Source organism: Acomys minous (genome assembly GCF_964271855.1).
Source record: "Acomys minous genome assembly, chromosome: 3".
Classification (NCBI taxonomy): domain Eukaryota; kingdom Metazoa; phylum Chordata; class Mammalia; order Rodentia; family Muridae; genus Acomys; species Acomys minous.
The window spans coordinates 127388779-127416453 of record NC_140485.1 but is presented as its reverse complement, the minus strand read 5'-3'; the positions used below and the strand labels follow the sequence as shown (position 1 = coordinate 127416453).

The 27675-nt window shown below is 39.4% G+C and overlaps 1 protein-coding gene across 2 annotated transcripts in view; it reads left to right on the top strand.

Moving 5' to 3' along the window:
- Positions 1-27675, top strand: part of FBXO30 (F-box protein 30) — a 92813-nt gene that overhangs the window by 50892 nt on the left and 14246 nt on the right. Inside the window, exon 1 of one of the 2 annotated variants that reach the window (XM_084777511.1) lies at positions 27291-27443. The exons of the other annotated variant lie outside the window; for it this stretch is intronic. The gene's annotated coding sequence lies outside the window, so the exon portion shown is untranslated. Of the gene's footprint in view, positions 1-27290; positions 27444-27675 lie in introns of those variants that run through there. 2 annotated transcript variants of the gene reach the window in all.

Genomic DNA, 27675 nt, shown 5'->3' with positions numbered 1-27675 from the left:
TAATTGCAATACTTTGCACTGAGACTGAATAATCTTTACAAAAGAAATAAATCTGGTTTCTAGAACTGAGAACAAAATACCATTGTGATAAATGATGTCTACTTATACTTCATTCCTAGGAGCAAATAATTTTGCTCTATACATTTTGTCTCTTAAGCTTTAACCAATGAAATGCATGGTATAATTATTTAATGATAGTTTCATCTTGTTATCCTGAAAAGTACTCTCTAAATAAACACTGGTGATTTTTTATTTCTTCAATGTTCTGAAAATTATGTACCACTTTGTAGGACATACTGCAGAATGTAAGAGGAGGAAGACCAAGCTTCTAATTCAGGGACTTTCTGTTTCAGTAGGGGAAGAGGATAGTGCTGGGTTTTCTACCTTTAACTGATGTGAAAACTTAATATCATTGTTAACCATTTTTAAGGAGTTCTTTAGGTGGTGACTGGGCCACAAGGACTCTGCTTTCATTGGTGGGTAGAGTTAGTTTCCCTTATGAATGGGCTTGATGGGGAACATTCATTTCTTGTGCCTCTTTTATCCATTCCATCACAGAAACACACAGCCTTTTAGATGACACTGCAACAAGGCACCCTCCCATCAGCAGAAGCAGCTCTTACCACCAATCCTGCTGATGCCTTGGTCTCAAGCTTTTAAGCCTCCAGGACTGTGAGGAGTTCATCTCTTTTTAATAAATTATACAGTCTGTGATATTCTGTTATAGCATAACACATGAAATAAGATAGGCGAGTAAACAAGAAATACAGATATTGGGGAAATAGAGAAGCAAAAACATAGTGGAAAGTCAAGCCTTCTTCAGAGATAAGAGATGTGAGTTCTCTAAATGTGGCCAATGTACCAGCCACAGACATGGCCTTCCTATGTTTACTCAGATGTTCCCAGCATTAGGTACCTTAGATAAAACTGAAGAAACCTGACATGGTTCCTTGTTGTGCATAGTATGGACTATAGAATATGAAAGTCATGGTACTTCTCACAAGCCTAACCAGAGGTGAGAACAGGGCAGCAAAAAAGAGAAAGCCAACTGAGTAGTAGCATTTCCTTTTCTTTGCTTTCTAGGTGGTACTATAAACCAAGCCACTCCTGCTACCATGATGGACTATATTTCTTTAAACTCTGAACCAAAATACTTTTTTCAAAATTTTGCTTGCAGTTGACCTAGAATCATTGAAAGGTGATTCTACAGAATGATAGCAGATTGTCCTAACACTTCCAGACTAAGGAAGTGCCACATTGTGCTTCTGGATCAAGCATTCTTCATTTGACAGTTTATGAAACGGTATCAGCTTTAATGGTATGTATTATTCACATCCTACTGCGCACTTAGAAACAATTGGTGTGTGTGTGTGTGTGTGTGTGTGTGTGTGTGTGTGTGTGTGTGTGTGTAGAGATAGCTCAGAGGTTAAGAGCATTTGTTGCTCTTCCAGAAGCCTGAATTCAACTCCCAACAACCACATGGTGGCTCATAAGCATCTATAATGAAGTATGTGCCTTCTTCTGGTGGACAAGCACACATGCGGGCAGAACACTGTGTGTGTGTGTGTGTGTGTGTGTGTGTGTGTGTGTGTGTGTGTGTGTGTGTATTAAATAAATAAAATAATTTTGAGTGATTTCCTAATTCTACTTGTACAATAAAACCACTGCAAGAATAAGCAAGCAATGAGTAGATAATTAACCTAGTTGTATGCCACTGAGCACTGAATTTAATTCTGTTCTAATGATCAAAGATTTAAAGGGGTGGTGTTCCAAGATGCTTCTGAGTAGCAGAAGATCAGAGATTGCAGACCAAGCAAGTGACCTGGATTCTGACTCCAAAAGGCCATTGTCTGTGTTTCCCAGAGGAGAGGAGGCATCCTGGGAGTTAGGGATGCACGGTTCCAGGCCCTCCACAGACAACTCCCGGATCCAATAGTCACACATGGGCCTAGGCTCACAGCTCTTTCCACTTACTTCAGCACAACTCCCAAGTTCCAGAAAAGCAGGGCTCCAGAATCTGGACCCCAGACTCATTCTCCTTCCCCAAGGACAACTCCTGAATACCAGGGACAAGGTCCCAGGCTTGGATCCATAGTTCTACTGGTCCCCCTGTGGAGACCCACTGGACAATGGTAGCATTTAGAGTCCCCATCCCAAGATTCCACGTTGGTGGCATCCAGCAAAATCTGAGTACCAAAAGTGCACTGTCTGTTGGGCAAGCAAGCAACTATGCTGTTGACTCCGAAAAGCCAAAACACCAACATACAATCATGTTCCCCCAGGAGAGAGGAGAGGATCCATCCTGGCAGACACCCATGGTACCACTCTCCGACTTCCCAGCTACCCCTGCCATCCTGAAGACGACTCCGGATTTGAGACATGCATATCCAACCTACGGTTTACAGCTCTTCCAGCTGTCTTGAGGAGACCTGCAGGACCTCCAGAGCACACAAGTTAGATAACCAGACCCTACTTAACTGCCTATAGGTCCAAATGGGACACAACCAGCAGAGGAGAACTGTAGGCTATGGGAGGAGACTCAGCCCAGCCCACCACCGAGGGATTCTCCACCATGCCTAGAAACCCAGCAGGTTCCAGGAAGAGCCAGCCAATATCAGGGACAACTTGATAGATGGCTAAAGTCCAGCAAAAGAACACAATTAACAAAAACCAATGCTCTGTATATCCTAACACAACTGAAACACAGGAAAATAAGCTTAAAACTATGCTTACAAAGATGGTAGAAGCCTTTAAAGAGAAAATAAATAAATCTCTCAAAGAAATATAGGAAAGCACAACCAAACAGGTGAAGGAAATGAATAAAAGGGTTCAAGACCTGAAAATGGAAATAGAATCAATAGAGAAAACACAAACTGAAGAAATCCTGGAGATGGAAAACTTAGAGAAGAGAACAGAAACCATAGGGGTAAGCATCACCAACAGACTATAAGAGATGAAGGAGAAAAATCTCAGGGGTAGAAGATATAATTGAAAAAATTGATACATCTCTCAAAGAAAATATTAAATAAAAAAATTACTGACACAAAACTTCCAAAAAACCAAGGGCAACATGAAAAGACAAAATCTAAGAATAGGAATAGAAGAGAGAGAATTCCCAGCCAAGGATCAGAAAAATATTTTCAAGAAAATTATAGAAGAAAATATCCCCACTCTAAAGGAAAAGATGGCCACACACATACAAGAGGCTTACAAAACACAAAATAAGTAAGAGCAGAAAAGAAATTCCTCCCACCATATAATAATCAAAACACTAAATCTACAGAACAGCAGCAACAAAATACTAAAGGCAGCAAGGGGAAAAGGCCAAGTAACATATAAAGGCAGACCACTCAGAATCACACTTGACTTCTCAACAGACTGTGAAATCCAGAAAGGCCTGAGCAGATGTCATGCAGACCCTAAGAGCCCACAGATTTCATCCCAGACTATATCCAGCAAAGTTTTCAACCACCATAGATGGAGAAAACAAGATATTCTATGACCGAACTAAATTTAAACAACTTATGCTCAAACCCAGCCTTACAGAAGATAGTAGAAGAAAAATCAAATGAGGTTAACTACACCCAAGAAAACACAGGATATAAATAACTCCACAGCATCAAAACCAAAGAAGACAAACATATACACTAACACCACCAACATCATAATAAAAGAAACTAATAATTATTGGTCATTAATATCTCATAATGTCAATGGACTCAACTCTCCAATGACCCAGGCTATAAATTGGATACAAACCCAGCACCTAACATTGTATTTCAAACAAAAAACCAAACATCAGCAACAAAGACAGAAATTACCTCAGAGTAAAGGGATAGAAAAACGTTTTTCAAGCAAACAGACCCAAGAAGCAAGCTGGGATACCCATCCATCCTAATATACAATAGAATAGACTTTCAACCAAATTTAATAAAAAGAGATGATGAAGGTGTAATGGAAGTTCTGTTTCTTTGTAAGCTCAGTTATGTTATATAAATATGTTTTTATTTTAATCTCAAGTGTGGGATTTCAGTTTGAGCTTTAGTTTGTCCACAGCTTTTAATTGTCTCCTGCAGGGCATTATCTTTGCCAACTGGTAACAGTTTGCCTCACAGTCTGCCTCCTGCGGTACAGTTAGGGGTGCAGTCTAGGATTTTTAGGAAGATAAATAAGAGAGACCAGAGAGAGAAAGTGTGGTGTGCGTGGTGGCATAAGGCACGTAGCAGTTTGGAGAGACCAGAGACAGGTATGGTGAACTGAGAAACCTCTTGACACAGGAACACGGAGGAGACTGCTATACTTCAATAACTGCATGGTACTGGTATAGAAATAGACTGGTTGGTCAATGGAATCAAACTGAAGGCTAAGAAATAAACCCATGGCCAAGATGGTAGTGGAAGCACTCAGCAGCCACACTGCAGTGAGGGTCCCACAGTGACTGCTGCTACAGGTACTTTCCCTGAGTGGCCCTGTGGCTCCACTTCTGCCATGATGATCCATGGCTTTCAGAGCAGCCACCAGGACTTCTCCTTTGGGCTTGGAAGCTGATGACGGCCAAGACCCACATCATGAAGTCTGCGCATGTGGAAAAGTTGTACCTACAACAGATCATATAGATACAAAGATATTGAAAGCCAGAGAACAGATTAATTATTTTGAAGTTCTCCTGTTTGAAGATGAATTGCATGATCATGGAGTCTCTAGCCTGAGTGTGAAGATTAGAGTAATGACTTCTAGCTTCTTTCTGCTGCTGCAGGTCTTCCTGAGAATTGATAGGGTGCTCATCAAAATGAATGACACAAGGCTCTACCACGAGGCTGACAAGACCTACAGTTATGAGAATATATATCATGAGAGAGAAAAATTGCTAATTTAATGCATGTTCAACCTTCCCTCTTCACGGAACCTAACAAATATCACAATATTTTTCAATCAAGGAGGCAGTTTGTGACAAGCTAGTGTTTCTTGAAACAAATTGATCCTAACCCCATGGACTCACAAAGTATACTGTTGGAATAGAATGAGATACAGCATACTGTCCCTGTGGAACCTGAATGGACACCTTGCCTATCTGTAGGGTTGTTTTTATTATAAGAATTTCCTTGCTTATGTGCAGGTTTTCTGTAGCCTTAAAGGAAAATAAAAAGACTGTTGCAGGAAGGTTCCACTCAAATCCTTTTTATACTGTCTCTTTTCAAGTTCCTACTCCTGAGGTATGCTCCGGAGTAAAGTTGGATTCCTAAACTTTCATAAATTATGACCTCAGTGGGATGTGTATGTGTCTCATGAAGGGGGCATAATCTGCATCCACGTGAAACATTATCCTCACTGTGAAGAGGCTGGCATGTAAATTCCATCACTGACTCTGATGCCTGTCAGGGTCATAGGAATCACAGGATTCTGACTGTATGTTGATGTATGTTCTGACTGTACAAGCTCTTGGCTATGGGCTTTCTGGTGTTTATCGCACTTCTTGAGAGTTGTGATATGCCACCTAGGAAATTAATCTTGTATTATTCATTAGTTGGAGTTTCTGGGCAACATCGTATTGTGTGTGTTTGTGCATACATGTATGTCTTTGTCTCTAAGTAGTGCTCTATTACTTCTTTGATAATTCATTGTTAAGAATTGTGGAGAACTAAAATAATTGACCTTTTAAAAAAAATAAATAAAAGGTGGTCAGTGGGAAGGATGAGCATTTTCTGAGGATTTTATTAATGTTTCCTGTGAGGAGTACCAAGTATGGCTTTGGCCATTTCTAAATACAACATATACCATTTTATATTTATTTGCCCAAGTGTGTTTTGTAAGAGGAGAATAAATAATAAGGAATTACATAAAAGTAAGGAAGAAAGAAACCCACATACTACAGACACTTGAATTTTGACAAAAAGCCAAAACTATCTTCAACAAATGGTGCTGGTGTAACTGGATGTCTACATGTAGAAAATACAAATAGGCCCATATTTATCATCCAACATAAAACTGAATTCCAAGTTGAACAAAGATCTCAACATAAAACTAGATACACCACGTTTATTAGAAGAGAAAATGGAGAAAAGCCTTGAACTCATTGGCACAGGAGACAATGTCCTGAACAGAACACCAAGGGCTTAGACTCTAAGATCAACAACTAATAAATGGAACTTCTTGAAATTGAAAAGATCAAGTATGGCAAAGGACACCATCAACAGAACAAAATGGCAGTCTAGTGATTGGGAGATCTTCACCAATCCTACATCAGACAAAGGGCTAATATCCAAAATATATAAAGAACTAAAAAAAAAAAAACTAAGCAAACCAAATAATCCAATTAAATAATGGGGTACAGAGATAAACAGAATCCTCAACAGAGGACTATTGAACGGCCAAGAAGCACTAGAAATGCTCAACGTCCTTAATCATCAAAGAAATGCAAATCAAAACAACCCTCAGATTTCATCTTATACCTATCTGAATAACTAACGTCAAAAACTCAAGTGACAGCACATGGTATGGAGAAAGGGGAACACTCCTTCAATGCTGCTGGGAGTACAAACTTGTACAATCACTTTGGAAATCAATCTGAGCCTTTCTTAGAAAATTGGGGATAGCTTTTCCCTAAGAACCAGCTGTACCACTTCTGGGTATATACCCAAACAATACTCTACCATACAAGAAAGACACTTGCTCAACTATGTTCACAGCAGCCTTATTCATAATAACCAGAATCTGGAAACAACCTAGATGTCTCACCGAAGAATGGGTAAAGAAGCTGTTGTCCATTTACACAATGGAATAATACTCAGCTGTTAAAACCAAGGAAATCATAAAATTTGCAAGCAAATGGATGGAACTAGAAAAGATCATTCTGAGTGAGATAAACCAGACCCAGAAAGACACATATGGTATGCACTCACTTATAAATGGATTTTAGCCATATAGTACAGAATAAACATACTATATTTCACAGACCCAAAGAAAATAAGTAACAAGGAGGTTCAAAGGGAAGATGAAAAATCTCACACAAAAGGGGTAATAGAATAGACAGGAGAAGTGGTTGAAAAGAAAGGACAAGGTAGGAGAGGGAACACAGAGAGAAATGAGCATGGAGAGCAAACCTAGGTAGAGTGGGGGCAGAAGGACAGAGGACCTGAAGAAAGAAGAGCAACCACAGGCAGGGAGGGGTATCTCTGTAACAAGCTGGAGACCCAAGTCAGGCTAAGCTTCTGGAAGGGTATGGGGTGACTTTAGCTGAGACTCCTAGCAGGGGTCATGGAGACTACAGAGTACACCCTGTAAGTAGACAGAACTCCTACTAGAAGGAGGGGAACACAAACCCACCCACAAGAACTCTGACCCAAAATTTACCCTGCCTACAATATGTGCATGGATAAAAATAGAGCAGAGATTGAGGGAATATCCAAACACAGCCAAACATTAGGCAAAACATAGGGAGTCTCGTGGAAAAGTCAGGGGAAGGATAGAAGGACCCAGAGGGGACAGGAGCTCCAAAAGAAGACCAACAGAGTCAACTAACCAGGACCCAGAGGGCCTTGCAGAGACTGATGCACCAACAAAAGACCATGCATACACTGGATCTAGGCCCCCTACACAGATGTAGCAGATGGGGAGCTCAGGCTTCATATAAGTCTCCTAGTAATGGGGACAGGGGCTGTTTCTGATCACCCCCCCCCCAATCAGGGCTGCCTCAGGAGGCCACAGGGGAAGAGGACTTATTCAATCCTGATGTGATTTGATGAGCTGGGGTGTGTGGGGCTTCCCTTTTCTGAGGAATAGGGGAAGGGAATGGGGAAGAGGGAGAGAGGATGGTATGGAAGGAGAAGAGAGAGGGGTTTCAATCAGGATGTAAGATGAATAAATAAATTAATTTAAAAACAGTTGGAAGGAACCATACAAACTACATAAACAGAGAGAGGGGGTGGGGGGAGAGGCAGAGAAAGACAAGATGAGTTCATATGTTAAAAAAATAAATAGTTCATAAATATCATTTTTTTCTTCCCTTGAACAAATCCCAAAGCATATATTGTGTGGGTATTTTTTACAGGTGATGAAATCATTGATGGTTATACATAGGTCACAGATCCAGCTTATGTGTATATATATTTTGGGAGGATATGTATTCTGAATGAAAACTCAAATCGAATTTCTGATCTTGGAAAGGTCTTTCCACAGGGATCCACATAATGACAATGGCCCCCACTTACGATAGCCTGGGCTTCCCTTATTTAGGACTACAGATGTTTGTGTTTATCCTTTTTTGGAATATTTATGCATATGTAGTAAGATATCTTGGGGATGAATTCCAAGTTTAAATATGATGTGTTTGAACTACTTTATATAAGTAGCCTGAGGCATTTGTTGATTTTTTTCTTGTTGTTGTTGTTGTTCTTGAGACAGCATCTTGCTAGGTATCCCTGGTTGGAATTGAAATAGCTATATAAATCAGGTTTCTTTAATTTATCATTTCTGTTACGTTTGCATCCCAAGTGCTGGAATTATAGTGTGTGCTATCAAGCACAACCTAAGGATAACTTTACGCAATACTTTTAGTATCTCTGTGTTTTGACTCTACTCAATCACAGAAAGGTGTGAAATTTTCCACTTATGGCATCATGTCACACTGGAAAATTTCAAATTTGGAGCATTTTGGTGTTGGAGGTTAGAGATGTTCAGGCTATTATATGTACATGATGCCAAAGCCTCAGAGCTTTACCCATATTTTCTGCAATAGCATTGTGAAGTGGTTGCTATTAATTTACAAGATACCTAGGGTAAAACTGGGAGAGATGGGAGAACTTGGTTTAGTTATACACCAAGAAGAACTGAAACTGCTTGACCTAAAATTATATTCTTTTTCACTCCACACACTCAGGTAGTATTTTTTCTGTTTATTTGATATAGATATTGTGATTGGCATGAGATGTCTCCCATATGTCTCAGGAATTTGACTACTTGGTCTTCAGCTGTTGGCAGTGTTTAAGGAGCTGAGAGGTATGTTTTTGCTGGAGGAAGTTTATCACTGGGGACAGGCTTTTAGGTTTCAAAAACCATATACCATTTCTACTTAGTTGTCTTAACTTTTTGTTTGTGGATCAAGATGTGAGTTTTCAGCTTTTACTCCTGCTGCCATGCCTTCGCTCTGCTATCATGTCTAGTGACAATTTTGGAATTTTGGTTTCTTTACAAAACAAAAAAATATAAGAATATGTTTTATTCCCAGGTGTGGGATATGGGGCTGTTTTAGACTGTCAACAGCAGCTGACTATGATTTGCCTCGTGCTCTGGTGGAGGTGTGGTTTAGACAGCGGCAGATAGTTTCTGTGATTGTATGACATTTGGAATTCTGGGGACTTTTCAGAGGGTATATAAATGCTAGGGCCCAGAAGGAGGTAGGGATGGTGGTGATAGCAGTTGTTAGGTTTGTTAGAAGTTATTGTTCAAGAAGAAGAAATTAGATATCCTGACTGCAAAGATCAAACTTAGCTCAAGTAACTCAATGCCCCTAATCAGAAGAAAGTGGTTTAATGAGAATGTTGCCCCTTTTTCTAACTCTGGACTTTATTGAGAGATCTCTTTTCTTTCCTCTCTATCCTTTTTTCTCTCTTATCTAGTGTTAGGGGGTTGAAAGGGTGAAAGAAAGGGGGTGGAAAAGGGTGGAAGAAAAAAGAACCATAAAGTAGCAAAAGACAAGTTATAATCATGGGTTCTAACCCTCTGGAACCATAAATCAAATTAAATTCTTTTGTAAGTTACTTTGGTTATGATGTTTTATCTCAGTAATAGAAAAGTAATTAATATAGACATAGAGATAAAACAATGTGTAAAATGCTAACTTCCAAGTTCCTAAATCTCCAGTAGCTGTTGCCTGAGTCTATCATTTGATGCAACCAAGAGAACAAAAATTTGAGTATGATGTTCCTGACAAATGTCTATAACACTGACATGAAAGATAAAGCTAAAATGATTCATATGTGAGATATATAACAGACAACATTGCTTTTCTTTAAATAAACACTGGAGGCAGATATAGTCTTCCCAAGAAGATTAATTCCCATCTTTAAAGTGTTGAAGCTGATGAGGACCAGGACCAAACAAATCTCAGCAAAGACTTGAGAGTAAGTGACAAACATTACGATTGCATTTACAGAAAAGGGAAGTGAATTTATCTCACATCTGAAGAAGAGGATGAACATCTACAGTAGTGGTCCCCAACCTGTGGGATGAGATCCCTTTTGGGTCACATATCAGATATCCTGCATACCAGATATTTACATTATGATTCATAACACTAGGAAAACTAGTTATGAAGTAGCAATGAAATAACTTAAGGGTTGGGGTCACCACAACATGAGGAACTATAGTATTAAAAGGTCACAGCCTTAGGAAGGTTGAGAACCACTGCTGTAAAGCATCTGAAAGGCAACTTCAGTGCTGATTCTCAAGAACCAGCAGTACTGGGACCCTGCGTAATGCCAGATCTGTTTCTCATATTTTTCTTTCTTCTTTTCTGTCTCTGTTCTGTGCCAGCTTTTCTCAAACTTAAGCCAGGTTCTTTCCATGTGGCAGGAATACGATCACTGGCAGTTTTCAGTTCCATCATAGGAAGACTGCCCTCCAGTACACCCTTCCCTTCTCAAACCAAGGAGCAATCAAAGCAATGCTTCCAGGGACAATGATCAGAACAGCAGGGTTTCCTTGTTCATCCCGGTAGTACTCCATATTTCCCGGAGACAGAGAACACATGGAGAGAGGAACAGTTTCTAGGGAGAGAAATTGTATTCTTTAGAATAAAGAAAGAAGTGGTTGGGAGAACAACCAGTACCTATACTCCACAATACTGTTTTGCTTAGTGTCTTTGAAATGCAGAAATGACAACAGTTAAAGTCTATACACAATGGATTGAACATTTTGATAACTGACTAATTAAAATCTGTATTTATTAATATGTGATTGAAAAGGACCTTTAAGATAATTAAGGGGATTTATAAAACATACCAACAAGTTACCAAAAAAGCACCAAGAGATTATTAACTACAGCTTAACTGAGAGGAAAACAGAAACAAAACACATGGTGAAAAACAAAAAAACAAAAACAAATCCTAAAAGTAGAAATGAGCTAAATGGAAACTTCTAGGCCATATAAGAACTTGAATTATAGTTTTTACTTTGTGACAACGGAATGTAGGTAATCTGATGACTAATATAATTCATGGTATCCATAAAAATAAAAAGAAATCCAGCATCTCAAGTAATTCCATTCACTGTACACTAGCATCAGAAGTAAAAGGTTAACATACATGATACGAGTTCCACAGGGTGATGCACAGGACAGGAGAGAGCAGACAAGCACAAGGCACCACAACAAATGGAGTTCAGAGGCTAAAACAATATATTCTGGAAGTATGTTCTTTATTTTCTAATTTATTCTATTGACTGATAGTATAAGATACCTAACTTCTCAGACATAGTGGGAATAAATTCTGACGGAATAGATGAAATGCCCATTTGAAGAATACTTCATGGACATTGTTCCCTTGGCTTAGCTTTTAATAGACTTAAATGACAAAGAGGTTAAGAATGTACTCACCGGCAGGCAACTAGCTACTTTGCCAACTAAGGAAACAATTGTATTATTCTTGTAGAGAAGTGCTAGGACAAGAATTCTATGTGAAAAGTAAAGACTTTGAAAGACCCTTCCAGGAAATCATTCTACTCACTTTTAGAAATGAGTGAAAGAACTTCCATGATAAAACCAAGACTACCCTTAAAATATAATGGTCTAAAAGCCCTCAATATTCTCATAAATAAGAACTATCAACAATTTCAATTGATAAAAAAATTACAAGGCAATATATATGAAAGCCTGTTTCAACACAAAAATATTGCCCCAAATATATGAGAATACCCAGACTCTATCAAAAGGAGATATTTTTCAGGTATGTCAAGATCAGTGAACAAAGTGACATAATACACTGAATTTAGAAATAGGTAACCATTTTCCGAGGGAAAGCAATAAATAACGTAACAAATTTTGTTAAGGTGCTACAATATGATGATAAAGTTGTTTCATGTATATCTATGTAAGTTCTTGCCAGAAATCTATTGTAGCTGTTTTTGTACTTCACTATCCTCCAGGCCAAGCGGCCATCTTTGTGAGTTCATTGTGCCTACTATCTTCCTCATAGAAGGAAGGGCAAGGAGGATCACAGGACCCTCACAAGATCATCCAGCCATTCCATACTACCTGTTGGGTGTTATTTTCCCCTAATTGCATGTGGCCTCAGGGAGGGTTAGAGTATGGAGGCCAGGGAATGCGGGTGTGTGTGTGTATAGGGACTCCATATATGCAGCTCAACTATGAGAAAGTCATGGTTTCTGCTGGGTAACTATTTTCCAGTGTCATCTTCATGGGGGATGACCCCCTACACCTGCAAATAAACCCTCACTTGTGTGTTGTATGGAAGTCCAATTATTATTGATTCCCAGAGTAAACTTTGGTGAAATCATATATCAATTCATTATTGGAACCATAGGAGGAGGAGTCGGCATTGTTTATGTCTTTAATGGGAAGGAATTTCAGCAACACCCATGGAATATATAGTTCCTTTCTCCATCACTATAATTGTATTATGTTTTATATAATCATAAGTAGAGATTATGTACCTTGAGAAACATTTTTAACTTTAAACAAACAAAAACACAAACAACAATCCAATCAATGTTACACAATGATTTAAAGAGACATTTATCAAAGAAAATACACTAATGGACACATATAAACATAAGCCCATTTTAATTTATCCTGGCTCACTTTTGAGAGGCCTGTGTCTATGGGCCAGTGGCCAGTAAGTCACAAAAGAAATGCCCAGAGAACTGCCTGTGTTTTAAATTTTAAATAATTCATTCACCAGACTAAAGTTCTATAGTATTGGACATCAAACTGAAATTGTCTTAAATTTTAAATAATTCATTCACCAAACTAAAGTTCTATAGTATTGGATGTTAAACTGAATTTAAAATTGGGATTATTGACATTGGTCAAGGGATATTACTGTTCTATGTAAACATGCTTTATTTACTGATTGCTATGTCAAGGCAACATGCATACAAAGAGCATAACCACTGTGTCAACTTACTGATACGACTTAAGAATGGAAGTTAGTTTACCATTTCCAATACATTTTTATGTCTGCTGGCAGTTTCATGACTAAAGTGTCCCTATTCACAGGAAAGTCATCATTTATACTGAGATAATTTTCCTTGGACCACATATTCTTATTAAATCAAATAAAGCATGATATTAGAATGTTGTTGAGAAGCATGAGAGAGATATAGGAATAATCCAGATATAAACTAGTTTTGCCTAATGCCAGACTACTCCTTATAAAGAAACAGCCACTGTCTGGGTTACAGTAGTAGTCACTCTTGAATGTTGGCTCTAAAGTATGAGAGAATGTTGGCTCTAAAGTATGAGAATGGAGCGTCCCCTGCCTATAAATAGATACTCCACATTCTGTGCCCTTGCTGGAAAGGCAGTGAGTCAGTAAAGGTGATTACTACTTTGAATTGAGAGGTCCTAGGGGATCTATGTCAACAGAAATGAATTAACCAAGACTCTATGAATTACTGATTCAATCATATCATTCCAAAAGAATTTGACCATATAGAAATCTTTAAAACTTAAATATTCTAAAATATCGTGTAACAAAGATAACAGTTTTGTTCTGTTAAATGGGACAATTGTCCCTGCTCCTCATGAGTTTTTAAAAGATTGTGTGCATGCATGCATGCATCTGCCATGTGTATCTGGCAGAAAATGGTGTCAGATCCCCTAAAGCTAGAGTGACAAGAAGTTAAGTGCTGGCTGGCATTGGTGCTGAGAATTGAACTCAGGTTCTCTTTGCTCTTAACCACTGAATTAGCTCTCCTACCCAAAATTTTATTGTATTTATTAATATGTGTGTATGATATGTGTAGTGGTCAGAGTCTTTTGGGAGTCTTTTCTCTCCTTCTATCTTTATGTGGATTCCCGGGTTCAACTCAGGCCTTTGGGCTTATGAGAGAATTATTTACACACTGAGACATTTCACTGGTTTTAAATAAAAATTTCATTATATGCACATGCTTCTTATGTAATTTAACAGACTGCACTTGTCATGTCAATTTTTTCTTCCATGTGCAGTGTTATCATAAATATCCAAGATAGCATTTCTGGCAGGAATGACAAAAACCAAAAATGTACAGACACTACATAGATTTTTTTAAATTAGAATTTGTTTGCAGTCTTCTATTGGTTCCTCTTCCATTAGACTCTTAGACAAGTACTTCTTTCTTCTTTTTGTGTCTGTATTTATTTCTAATCTATTACAGTACCTAGGGTCATCTGTAGTTGCTAAAGATATTAGAAGCTACATTCAAAAGTACCATGTATAAAGCAGGAGAATTTAGGGGGAGTTGTTTTTTGCTTGTTTTCAACACAGAGTTTCTCTGTGTAATAACCCTGGCTGTCCTGGAACTCTTTGTAGAACAGGCTGGCCTTGAACTCAGAGATCTGCCTGCCTCTGCCTCCCCAGTGCTGGGATTAAAGGCGTGCACAACCACGCCCAGCCTGAGAATGTAGGTTTTAAGTACTTAGAATTGTACCCTCTGAGGAAGGAAAATGTGTATATACACTCTGAGCACTGTTCCACATTTCAGCTACTTATTCTACTTATTGAACATATATTTTCATTCTTCTCTGGTTGCTGAGATATTGGCATATTCTGACTAGGTAAGTTTTAAAGATAATAAAATTCTGTTCTTTGAAATAAAGAATGGATATATGCAGAAGACTAGTAATCACTCTAGCAAATAAATATATTTCATGATAATTTGCATTTTTATTGATGTTAAATAGTGGCTATACATGTGCTGGGGAAGATATTTCCAATTCCAAAGGATGGGAAATATACTCATTTTTGTGACATTATAAGTCTCATGAAATGATAATGGGGAGATAGAGAACTAGGCTAAATAAATATAAGAATATTTGATAAAGTGTTATAAAGTACATATAAAACAAAAGTAAGAGAGCATTTATTACAGGTAGTGATATCTACATATTTATGTTACTATGCCCTTCATGTCCATTGCTGCCTGTGCTGTAAACTTGTACAGAGAAGAACCATGTCCATTTTACTAATTATAACTTTTTCAAATGATTCAATTGATGGCCAGAGTTGATAGGGAAACGCCATTTCCTAATGTAAAGGACATGAGATACAAAGTCACACAAGTCCTTGACTTCTTGACTACATATGATTATAGATAAGTTATTTCCTGTCTTAGAACTATAGTAACCTCATGAGAAACAGAAACACTGAGATAAGACTAGTCTTCCCAATAAGCTGTTTAGAATGTCATCTAAAATATGATAGATTAAAATTTCAACAATGAACAATATTTTATTATAGCATTTGTTAAACTGTTCTCAATGACCACCAGTATTCCCTAGTCTAATTATCACACATTATGTCAACTAGTTCAAGAAACCTATGAAATATTTTTGCTAATAAATAATTGTCATTAAATCTCTATGACTAATTCCCAGTTTTCAGTAAATACATGCACGATAGGCAATCAGCAATCTGTACATTAAGGGCAACTCCATTAGACAAACCTAGTTACATTTCATTTGTATGTGTGTGCATACTGTATGTGCATGCAGTATGTCTTAATAGTCCTATGTATAAATGTTTGTTGGTGTGTGTGTGTGTGTGTGTGTGTGTGTGTGTGTGTGTGTGTGTGTATGCACACATGTGGTGGTCAAAATTCAACCTAGGGTGTCATTCCTCAGAAGCTGGCTGCCCTTTATATTATCTGTTTGTGTGTATATGGTGTATGTGTGTGTGTGCATATGTGCGTGTGCGTGTGCACTTGGGATGTTCTCTATTTCTACCTTGCTTGATACAGTCTCTCCTGTTCTCCCATCTGTATATTGAGCTAGCTGGCCTATCTTCTAGGGACTCCTATCTCACCTATCCGTTTATACTATGAGCACCAGAATCACACATTTGCATCTGCTTTCTGTGGATTCTGGGGGTTTGGTCTAAGGCCTGATGTTTGTTTGGCAAACAATGGGACTTGGAGCTCACTGATCAATCTCAGCTGGTAAACCCGAGATCCCTTGTCTCTGTTTCCCCAGTTCTGGGATTACAAGTGTGTGCCACCAAAATCATCTTTTTACATGGATGATAGGGTGGGAACTCAAGTCTTCATGCTTATGCAGCAAGATCTTTACTGGGTGGCCAGCAATCCCAGCTGAGTCTGGTTATTTTAATAAACAAAAATTTTAAAGGTGTTAAAAAGAAGAAAGAGAGAAGAGGAATCTAGAGGGTTGTAAAAACTTGAGAGACACATCAACCAACTATAATTTGTACTATGCAATTTGGTTTTTTTCAATAAACACATTTTTTAAGGATGTATTTATTTATTTAAGTGTTTTGCCTGCACGTACACCTGCACACCAGTAGAGGGCACCAGATCTCATTATCGATCGTTGCGAGACACCATGTGGTTACTGGGAATTGAACTCAGGACCTTTGGAAGAACAGCAGTGTTCTTAACCTCTGAGCCATCTCTCCAGCCCCTCAATAAAGACATTTTAAGGAGATATTTTAAAAAGAAAACTGAGAGATTATATTGACTTTCATCAAAACTAAAAATTTTTGCTTCTCAAAACTCAGTATTAGGAGAATCAAAACTAATTATAGACTAGAAGTAGTTTCAAAACATATCTAATGAATGGACTTTTATCCTGAATATATGAATTCAAAACTGATCCACAAAACATAGGCAAGCAAATAGACTCCACTAAGAGAAAAGATCTGAAGACCAAATGAGCAATGCAATAATTCATCATTACTTATTAAAAGAATTTGAATCAAAATCAAATTTAGATAGCATTACCTTCTATTATGATATTTAAGAATAAAAGAAAAAGACATCTGACAGTACCTAATTCTGATAGTCAAAAATGACTGACACTTTCATATGTTTCTGTGAGGACACAAAATAGCACACTGTAGAATGATACTTTAGTTGCTTCTGATAATGCTGAACACATACTTAACATATAATCCAGAAGGCATATCCTTAGATAGTTCCCTAAGTTAAAATATTTGAAAGTTTATACATGGATCCTAAGAAGGGCAATTACACTTAACTTCCCAGGCTAAAACCATCAAAAGTTTCAGTAGGTTGATGATGAGACAAATGGGGCACATCCATAACATGGAGCACTACCTAGAATAGGGAGGGAGGAATTGCGAATGCAGGGAACAACATCCCTTGTGCTACATGAAAGCAGCCATGCTCAAAGGAAGTCTGTCATATGGCTCTACTGGCTTAACAGGAAAAAGCAAAACCATAGGGGTAACAACAGTTTAGTGCTTGCCAGAGCTTGAGGATGGGGAGGACTAACAACAAGGGGTTCAGGAGAAGTTTTAGGGATGATAGAAATTTTCTGTTTTTTTAAAAAAATAAAAATTAAAAAAAAAGAAAATATTCTGTTTTGGTTGTGATGGCAATTCCAAGAGCACATCTTTCTTGAAACTTAGATGTTTAAGTGGTATGCTGTGGAAGTTTTGGTTTCATTAAAAACTCACTTATGTTATGTAAACATTTTTTGTTTTAACCCCAGGTGTGGGATATAGAAGTTGCTCTAGTTTGCTCACAGCTGGCAACAGCCTTCTGAGAGGACACATGATCTTTGCCAGCAGGAGACTGTCTTGTGTAGGAGGCATGATTTTTGACAGCTGGAAAACATCTTGTGTGGATTCTGAAAGGGTATAAATATGAAAGCCCAGAGGAAAAGAGGAAGGAGGGCTGGGAGGAGAACTCTTGGAGGAGATGGCTGGAGGACGAAAAAGCTGCTGCTTGCTGCTGCTGGCTGAATATCCTGAAGACAGAGATTGGTATTTTTCCAAGGATTCTTGTGACCCTAAGCAGCAGGAAGTAGCCAAAAACCAACCAAGCAAACAAAGAAAAAACAAAACATACCCCCTTTCCCCACTAACCTTCTTTCTCTACTACCTGGTGTTGGCATGTTGGTAGGGATTGGGGTGGAGAAGGGAGAAAGAGATATAAGAAACCAAAATAAAAATAGGTTTAAAAAGTATGCCTACAGTGGTAGTTGTAGCACTATGAAAATTATAATTCACATAAAAATTGGGGCACAAATCAACTATTTATAACACAGGGGATTAATTTGTTTGATTTTAAAAAATCTGAATATTATATAAAGCAATTGCAAATATATAAACATTGACCTGATGCTTGTATGAGTTATTGTTGTAACCTGCTTAACTTGCTTAAACTCTATAGCTCCTCTGTTGAGACTTATTTTAATTCCTAACATAACTGTAGCTCTTTTGTTAACACCAGTTCTAAGCATTCAAGTCTCCATTGTGAATATAAGGTGAAATTAAGTTCAAGTTCTTAGGCTCTATGTACCTGAAACCATGAAGGTTCCATGCTTGCTGCTTAAATAAAACAATAGATGATAAATGCATCTTCTACTTGGGTTAAAGATAAGTGATGTTCTATTAGAGTTAAGGCTGCAACATCCTGTTCTGTTCCTTATTCCCAGAGAACCAGAAAGCCCTCAAGGGCTCTCCTACCCTAAATCCTAACCAATCAGTTTAAAATGCATTTTCTAGCCACCTGGTTACACTGTGCTCAGACAAAAAAACCTCAATTCTTCTTGTGTTTAACTGGTCAAAATTATATAATGCCGTCCTTCCCCTTGCTTCCAACCTGGTTACCTGATTGTGTTTTTTCTTATAAAAAGCCTGCCTTAGAAGCAGACCAGTGTCATGGTCTGAATTCTGACCATGGCTCTGACAGGTCAGTTCTTGTTCAGCATTCAAATAAACTTCCATCAACCTGAGTTGAGTGTTTAAGTGGTCAGTATGCAGCTATTCCTGAACCCTAAAAATTATAAAGATATTGTGATATGCTAATATCAAAGGATGTCTACTCTTAGATATACAGAAAAAACACCACCATGGCTGGAATTGGGTTCTAAACATTATATAAGTGGATATACCGAGAGGTACAGATAAAGCAAGACTGTCCATATAGTTACAATCATGGAAGCTGTGTAAATTTGTTACACCAACCTTTTTATACTTTTAAGTGTATTAAAAGATTTTCCCAATGAAAAATATTTAAATGTGCAATGATCCATTAAAAGTAGGTTTCCTGGCAAGAGAAATCTCTCATTTGGTAAGGTACATGCTTTTCAAGAATGAGGACCTGAATGTAATCTCCAAAACCATGGTTTAAAAAAAAAAAAAAAAAAGAGCCATGGACTTTGAAATCACTGTGCTACAGAAGCCAGTAAGACACCTTATCTCAGAAAAGCAGGGAGAGGGCGATGGTCAGTGCCTAAACACCCAAAGTTGTCATATGGCGCCACATAAACACACACATGCACACGTTTTGGTTTGGTTTGGTTTTGGTTTTTCGAGACAGGATTCCTCTGTGTAGCCTTGGCTGTCCTGGACTCGCTTTGTAGACCAGGCTGGCCTCAAATTCACAGCAATCCATCAGCCTCTGCCTCTCGAGTGTTGGGATTAAAGGCGTGCGTCACCACCGCCCAATCACACATGTTTTAAAAACAGACTTACCTTATTTAATGAAAAAAAAAATGTAAATAAAAAAACATGCCAAAGTAAACAAGGCAAATATGGGAACTCATAGTGCATAAGGAGCTTCTCAAGTTCCAGGAGAATTTATAGTCCATCTGTGGGCACCTTGATTGAGAATTCATCAGGACACTTGGCCACTACACTACTTCTAGCCTGGGTAGTATGGTATCCAGAGAAACTGAATCATTATTAACTCAAGTTTACTAAAGAATCCAGTGTCAGGCTAGAGAGATGGCTCAGAGGTTAAGCGCTGACTGTTCCTCCAGAGGTCCTGAGTTAATTCCCAGCAACCACATGGTGGTATACAGCCATCTATAATGTGACCTGACGCCCTCTTCTGGCCTGCAGGTGTACATGCAGACAGAGTATGGAATACATAATAATAAATCCTTAAAAAAAAAAAGAATCCAATGCCAACCTTAAAAGTGTAATGTGGTATAAACTTTGATGTATCGTTCATCTCTTTCTCCTTATATTTGATATTACAATGTCTAGCAATTTTTCATTAAATGTTTTGTGTGTATTTTGTCTGAGTTTATGTATTTGCACAATGTATGTGCCTAGTGCCTGTGGAGGTCAAAAGAGGGTATTAGATGTCCTGGAACTGGAATTACAGTTGGAGCTCTCTCTGTAGGAGAGCAGCAAGTGTCCTTAACTGCTGCTCCATCTCTCCAGCTTGCAGTATATGAATTTTATTTCATGCACTCTTGCTTCAAATTTTTGAAAATACGATTGTATTCAAAAAGGAAACTAATGCATATCTATTAAAAGATCTAGGAAGATCTTTTCTTTAGAGAACTTAATAATCTTATTCTCCACCAGTGTTCCTTTTTATTATTATTTTGTTTGTTTGAGGCGTGCTAGAGACACATTAGACCTCATTTTGTAATGCAGACTAGATTTAAAGACCCAATAGTTCTCCTGCTTTGGAGTATCAGAATTATAGGCATGAGCCACCATCTGCAGCCTTTCAGCATCCCTCTCTTCTCCAGTGACAGCAGAGTCAGGAACGACTAGAGGCTGAGTGAATAAGACCAGGGCTGTGACACAGAGGGCCACAACAAATGAAGTACAACAGGGCCAGTTTGGCTCAGAACATTGTAGGAGGTAGCCAGCAGTAGCCATGCCAAGGAGCTTGGCCAAGTACATCGGTCACACAGCTAGAGGCAAACAGGTTGGAGGAGGTCAGAGAAATGTGTGGCCTCTCCAGCCAACACAAGTCTGTGTCATCCACTGTGACAGTGCATTCTCAAACTGCTTGTATTCCAGTGTCTGACTCCAACTGCACTGCACTTTCATTCCTCAATGCTTCTAAATTACAGTAAAATCTATAGCTTTTTGCCTCATCAGCTGGTCATTATGTCTAATGTTTAATTAATATTAATGAGGTGTTAATGAATATTCATTGAGAGAAATTGGAATTATTAGTAAACATTATATACTGATTGACTTTTGTAGGAAGGATAAACATTTAAAGCTTAAATGGTTTATTTTCAAAAATATTCTCAAGGATTTCCTGTGGTGGGAAATAAACTTTGTTATGAGGCTCATGGTAGAGCCTTACTATAGCATGGTTTGTTATTTAAATGAGTTTGTATATAAAATGGCACAAGTAAGTTCTTTATCCCCTAAGTCACAAATATAGCAAAATACTATCAGAGTACAGATAACTCTTGATAAGACTTTATTCTTAATTATGTATATAGGTGTGTGTCTATATGGTGGAGTTGGGGTTGTGCATGTAAATGAGGTGCCAGAGGAAGCCAGAGAGGACCTGGGATCCCTAGAATTGGAGGTTAAGAGCTGCCCAGTTCTTCCCAAAGTGTAGGAAGTGCTCTTAATAGCTGAATTATGTCTCTGGGCCCACAAGTGACTTTTAGAGGTAACTATCAACAACATTAAAAATTGTCTCTATGTTCCACCAATCGGAACCCGGTGTGAAGAAAGCGTCTTGTTTTTCTGTTTCGTCGTCTAGGATCTATCTGTCCCACTGTCATCACTGGTATCCCTCCCATTTCACAGAACTCCTTGTCCTTGGCCCAGAAATCCCAGAGGCTAGTGGAATGCGTTCTGGATCAAGTGCTTTAACCTTTTCATTACCAATGTCTCCTTTAATTTTTTATCCCCTTTCTTATTTCCATATACGGAGATAGTTAAACTTTTTTTGCTGTTGTTGTTTAAAAAAAGGACAAGCTGACAAGTTGGGGGAATATAGGGAGGTAGGATGGATATGGGAGGAATTGGATGGAGAAATAGGGACTGAATGTGATCAAGCTACATTCTATGAAATCCTCAAACAATAAAACTATTAAATACTGAACCTTGAAAGCAATAAAAAATTGTCATCTTGAGAAGATTCAGTTTTATTTAGAAGGAACCATGTTCTTTCACCAATCTCCATATCAAGTATAACAACATTACAAAAGCAGACCTTAAGAAAGGACTTACACAGGCATAACGTTATTGGACTTATGTAGGCATAAGGTTATTGTTTAGTTTAAATTCTGATTAAACTCTGCTCCCTAATTGTCCCTCTGCTATGTCAATAAAACTGCTTACAGCAGACTGTTGAGCAGGGGAGAGAATAGGCTGGGACTTACTGCCAGCTTGGGGGGGAAAGGGGGGAGTTAGAGAAGGTGTGATGGAGATGGCAAAAGGAAGTTGAAGAGGAAGGAGCTGGAGCTGAGGAAAGCTACAAAAGTGCACGTACCACTGGGATGTTTGCTGGGAGTAAGACAAAACAGCTTATTGGGTTAAGAACAGACTTAAACTGCTCAGATTGTGTTATGAAACCTTGTATTATAAAGGAGTCTCAATTATTTGTGTGATAGTCTGGTTAAGAAATAAGCTAAAAGAAACAAACAGTTGCATGAAATAAATTCAGCAGACTTAGGTTGTAATCTACAGAGTTCATGAAGGAAAATATTGTAAACACTGAAAACAGAAGCATCAGCCATCTAGTAGTTATACCTTTGAGCAAAGCGTTTGGTGTCAAAGTGGTACAAAAGCCAAACAGGCAACTACATCTTAGCTGTTCTGTTGTAGCCAGTGATTAACATTACAAATTGGAGAGACATGTCATGTCTGCCTTTATAGAATGATGGGGCTAATTATCTCTAAGGTCCAACTTATTTGCTAGAATATTTTTTTTCTTGAAAATCCAGGTCTTTCTGGAAAAGAATGAACACAGAATCACAAGATCTCAGTAACTGACACACAAGAATGACAAAGTTATAATTTGGTTATATAAAGTCTAAAATGATTTTAAATGTTATTAAAAACTCTAAGGGCTTCTTGAGATGGGGTTTAACCCAATGGTAAGGTATTTTTCCAGCATGTACATAGCCTTGGGCTTGAATCCCAGTGTATGTGTGTATATGTATATCTGTGCATATATGTCTGTATGTGTGTGTGTGTACATCACTCCCTTCTCTGTCTATGTGTCTCCTTTTCAGAGCTCCCCATCTAAACATTTGTGCCATCTAACTGTACTTATCCAGATGAGTTTATACGACTCTTATGGGGAAGACCTTGTTTTCTCAAGAAAACAGCAAAGAAAGAACAATGTCCATGTCAGGACTCCAAGGCAGAGATCAGGCTCAAAAAGCAGAACCTGCTTTGTGGTCCAAGTACAGTTCTCCTGGCTCAGTGTGATTACCCTGTGATTCCCAAGGCAGCAGGCTGAGGCTGGAAGGTCTTTTGGATACTCTCTGCCCCGCTCATGCTTGAGCCCCAAAGGATGCCTATGACTTTCTTGACTACATCTTCCCTCCATTGGTACATGGAGAGAAGCTAAACTTATCCTAGTGCAGACACGTCTGCTTGTTTTAAACACTTGTTTAAAATTGAAAAAAAATTTGTTACTTCATGGAGGAAAGGAATAAACAGGCACATTGTTTATGATATTTCTGTATACAGCCTACACTGAGAAGTGGCTAGGAGTAGTGGCCAGCTCACTCCACTCTGCATGTTTGAAAGGGGCTTTGGGGCAGATCAGCATCTGAAGAACGCGGCAGGGTATTTAAGTCCTGGAGCCTGCCATTACTTCACTGAGTGGCTTGAGCCGTCTTGCTTTGGTTTGAAGCAGCACTGGCATACATCCTTCTAAACTTCTACCACCAAGGGCCTGGCTAAGAAAAACGCACCCACACTGATAAGTGCTCACCTTTGCCTAGCACTGTTTTAAGGTTAACCCTCATAATAACAGAAGTCAAGGTGGAGGGAGCGTACTTTCCTTTCCTATGTAGATAGCGGAGTGTGTACACTATGGAGGATCTACTGCTAAACCCCAAATGATCACACCTAATGGTTTAAAACGACAAACATTATGTAACATATGCTGTGGACCAGGATATGGTTTACTGAGGCCTAAAAAGTCTCCTAGGAGGCTGTAATTCATGGTGCTGTCTGGGGTCAGGGTTTCATCTGAAGCTCAACTGGAAAAAAGACTGTCTTCCATGTTCACACAGAGGGCCACTGGCAGCATTCACTTCTTTGGGAAAAAAGTTGAGAGAAAATTCCTCACTGACTTGCCTAGGAGATGCTCTACATTACAGATTATGTAGGCTTCCCAGCATGATAACTTGTTTCTTAAAAGTTACAAGGGGGAACCAATCTAAGTCACAATGTTGTCAATCAAGGGGATACTGACTTTTAACATATCCCATTGATAAGATTACAATGTGTAAGTTACAATGCCTACAAATGTCAAGGTGAGATTACACAAATATGTGGTTATTAGGAGGCATGGGTCACAGCAGTCTTAGAGTCTATAATACAGAAGGGAATTTCCCAAGGGACTGAGGGCTAATTAACAAGTCAGCTATTCCCACAGGATATCCGTTTTAGAGGAAAATGACATTCTAATGGTTTAAGAACCAGGGTATTCCTAGAAATAAGTACAAACTTCTATGTTATCTTCTGTATGACTCACTAAAAAGATGTAGCTTTGCTGTGAAGGCTGCTTCCTTCCCACCATGCACACATGGGGTTTTTGAAAATTCAAAAACATCATATGGCCTTCATGTAACTAGCTGGATTTTCAGAAGCTTTAATAAGAAAACAAACAAACAACAACAACAAACCCCCCCAGAAGATACAGAGCTACTATTTCCTCTACTGCCAACTGCAACAGAGGTTGACTAAAACAACTTTGCGTGTTGCTCTGCTGCTAAGAGCGCACTCTGAGGTCACTTGTTTCACTATGGCATATCTGCCTTTGCTACCACTCCAAAAGAGTACAGTAGGGCTGAAAACTGAATTGAGTTCACTTATGGGTTGCTAAAATTGGTTTCTCCTAGTTATTTAATGTATATTAATTTTCTTCTGAATGAAAAAAGAACGACTATCATTCCCACCCGAGTCAGAGACAAGAGTACCAACAAACGCTAGTCACCTAAATGCAACACTTTGCAGGCTTAATTTGGGGGGTCAGAGAGGGGCAGAATAATTCATTTATTGAGTGAATATATATTCTGTATGCCAGGCACTGTACTGATGTTTAATCTTATTAACTCAAAACATGGACCATTGAGATACACCTGTTATTTTTTTTTACAGCATGGTTTAAGAGGTCTGTGGTGCATATGGACAAAACCTGGATCTTCTATTTCCCAACATTTCAGGTGGATTCAAATTCCTTCAATTACTTATTTAAAACTACAGGGTTGCCTTGGGGCTATAAAATTAGTCCTTGGGAGGTTTCTTCTAAATTGCAATTTGATGCTATCGTATTTTCCGTACTTCAAATGAATGTGTATTGGAAATATAATTACAGCTGTTAAATATTAGATACAGGGTATTAGGTGATTCAAACTGGCCTGTGAAGAAAGGCATGTCCTACCACAGTCGCAGTTGGTAATTCCGATTGTCTCGTGGCTTCACAGCTGCAGAGCTGCCCTTATGCAGTCACACTTCTCTCAGGCCAATGATGCTTTCCTTAATTAGCAAATGACTTAAACTTCAGTCTCGACTTTTCAATTGCTTTGGCCCTAGGCTACCCAAATACAGTCTGGTGGTCCAGCTGGGCAAGAAAACCTGTTCAAATTTCATGTGCTTTTAACCTTGACACTGAACAAATGGAAGAACAATTTGTCAGAATTTGTTAGGTCAACTCAACTTCCTCTGGAAAAATCTCACCCTCTTATAATCCAGGCTTGTGGACAGGCTTTATGGCTGTAGTCTTATTTTAGGTAGGTTTTGTGTATGTCGAACATACACAAAAAGGGTCAACCTGAGGTGCCATTCTTCAGGGCCAATTACCGAGGCTAGAGGGGGTTGCATCCCCAGCCCTGGGCATTAACTCTCATGCCACCACTACACCCGGCTTCCTACGTAGGCGCTGGGGATGAAACACAGGTCCTCCTGCTTGCTCAGCAAAAACTTCACCAACTGAGTTACTGTCCCTGTCCCCTAGATTTTTATCATTTTTGTGGAATAACACCATGAAATTGACGTGGGTGGTGGGATCTATACTTTTCCTAGGTTGATGTGAGTGTAACTTAAGGGGGGGGTGGCTCTCTTTAAGGACAGTAGATAGGTCAAACCTGCTACTGACTATTTATTTGTTTATTGTTTTAAATTGCCAGAGTATCGGTTGCTCTCCTGTGGGGCTAAGCCACATAAATGGTAGCTTTGCTCCCCAAGTCTACACCAGATTCCACATATACTTCTGAGGAAACATTTGAAGACATTTAATTCCTGGTAGTCTCTGGTTACTACTTATAGAAGGGTACGGGTCTCTGGCTTGTATTGATTCCCACTCAGCTTGAGGTGGGAGAAGGTGACTTAGTGTTACCTAGATGATTTAGAAAAGCAGAAAGCCCCAAAGTAAATCAATACAGTCATTTAATCATGGCATGTTGAAGTTGCAGAGAGCCTTTGAAATTACCTGCTGCTGCCCCCTTATTTTGGAGAAGGGATGTGATGGAAGGAAGCGCACCCCAAACATGACCAAGTGCAGTAGAAGCAAGTCTTCCACCATTTCTGTCTGCTTCACTTTTCTCTTTGGGCTGAAGACAAGCGCCTGCCTTCTACAGTCAAGTCAGACGAAAACAAAACAAAAACACAACTCAAACCAACCAACCAAAACCGGAGTAACACACAATTTTCTATGTACCCCACACATAGTACTCAATATTTCAAAAATCTAAATTTCTTCATTAAAACAAAACAAACAAAAGCTGGAACTTTACACTGAAATGAGTCTATGTTCTCCAGGTTTTGGGGGTGGTGTTATTTGAAATAGCTGGTCTCTAAGGTGAAAAAGTCTTGAGAGTCAGACCCTTCAGGATGGTGAATCCAGTGAGCAAAAGGCAGAGGTGGGGGTGGGGGATAGTAAAAATGCAGTCACCAGAGGGGCCACACAATGGGGCTTTCTTACTTCTTCCCCGCCCCACCGCCAGCCAGGGCCACATTTCCTTCCAGACGGTTTGAGACCAGGTGGGCGTCGGTGACATCACCGTCCCTCACCCGGGCCTGGCAGTAGTAACGGGGACGCCTACGTGCACTGTGTGTGTGTAGCACCGGGTGAGCACGCTTTCGTCCGAAGGTGTTTCCCAGACGCCGCGCTGCGCCCTCTGGAGGCCGCGTGGGTCGCCCACGGAAGCCGCCCTCCACGGGCTGACAGGCAGCAGAGCCCTTACAAGGGGAAACGGGTCACAGCACCGAGCGGTCACCGAGTCACAGGGCTCGGGCACGTGAGGTGCTGGCAATTACCACAGACAACCGGAGCTGACCTATTTCCTGCGGGTGCGAGCTGCGGGCGGGCGAGCGAGCGAGCGGGCAGGCGGGCGGGTCGCGCTCCTCGGGCCTGCGTCTCCCACAGTGCCTGTTACAGGGGCTCTGGGATTCCTTCCACAAAATTCAAAGGTTCGACGGCCGAACCGGGGCTGGGAGCACAGTGGGAACCTTGCGGGAGCACCTCAGGGACAGACCGGGACGCACCCCACAGGGCGCTCCACTGGAGCATTCCCCGCACGGC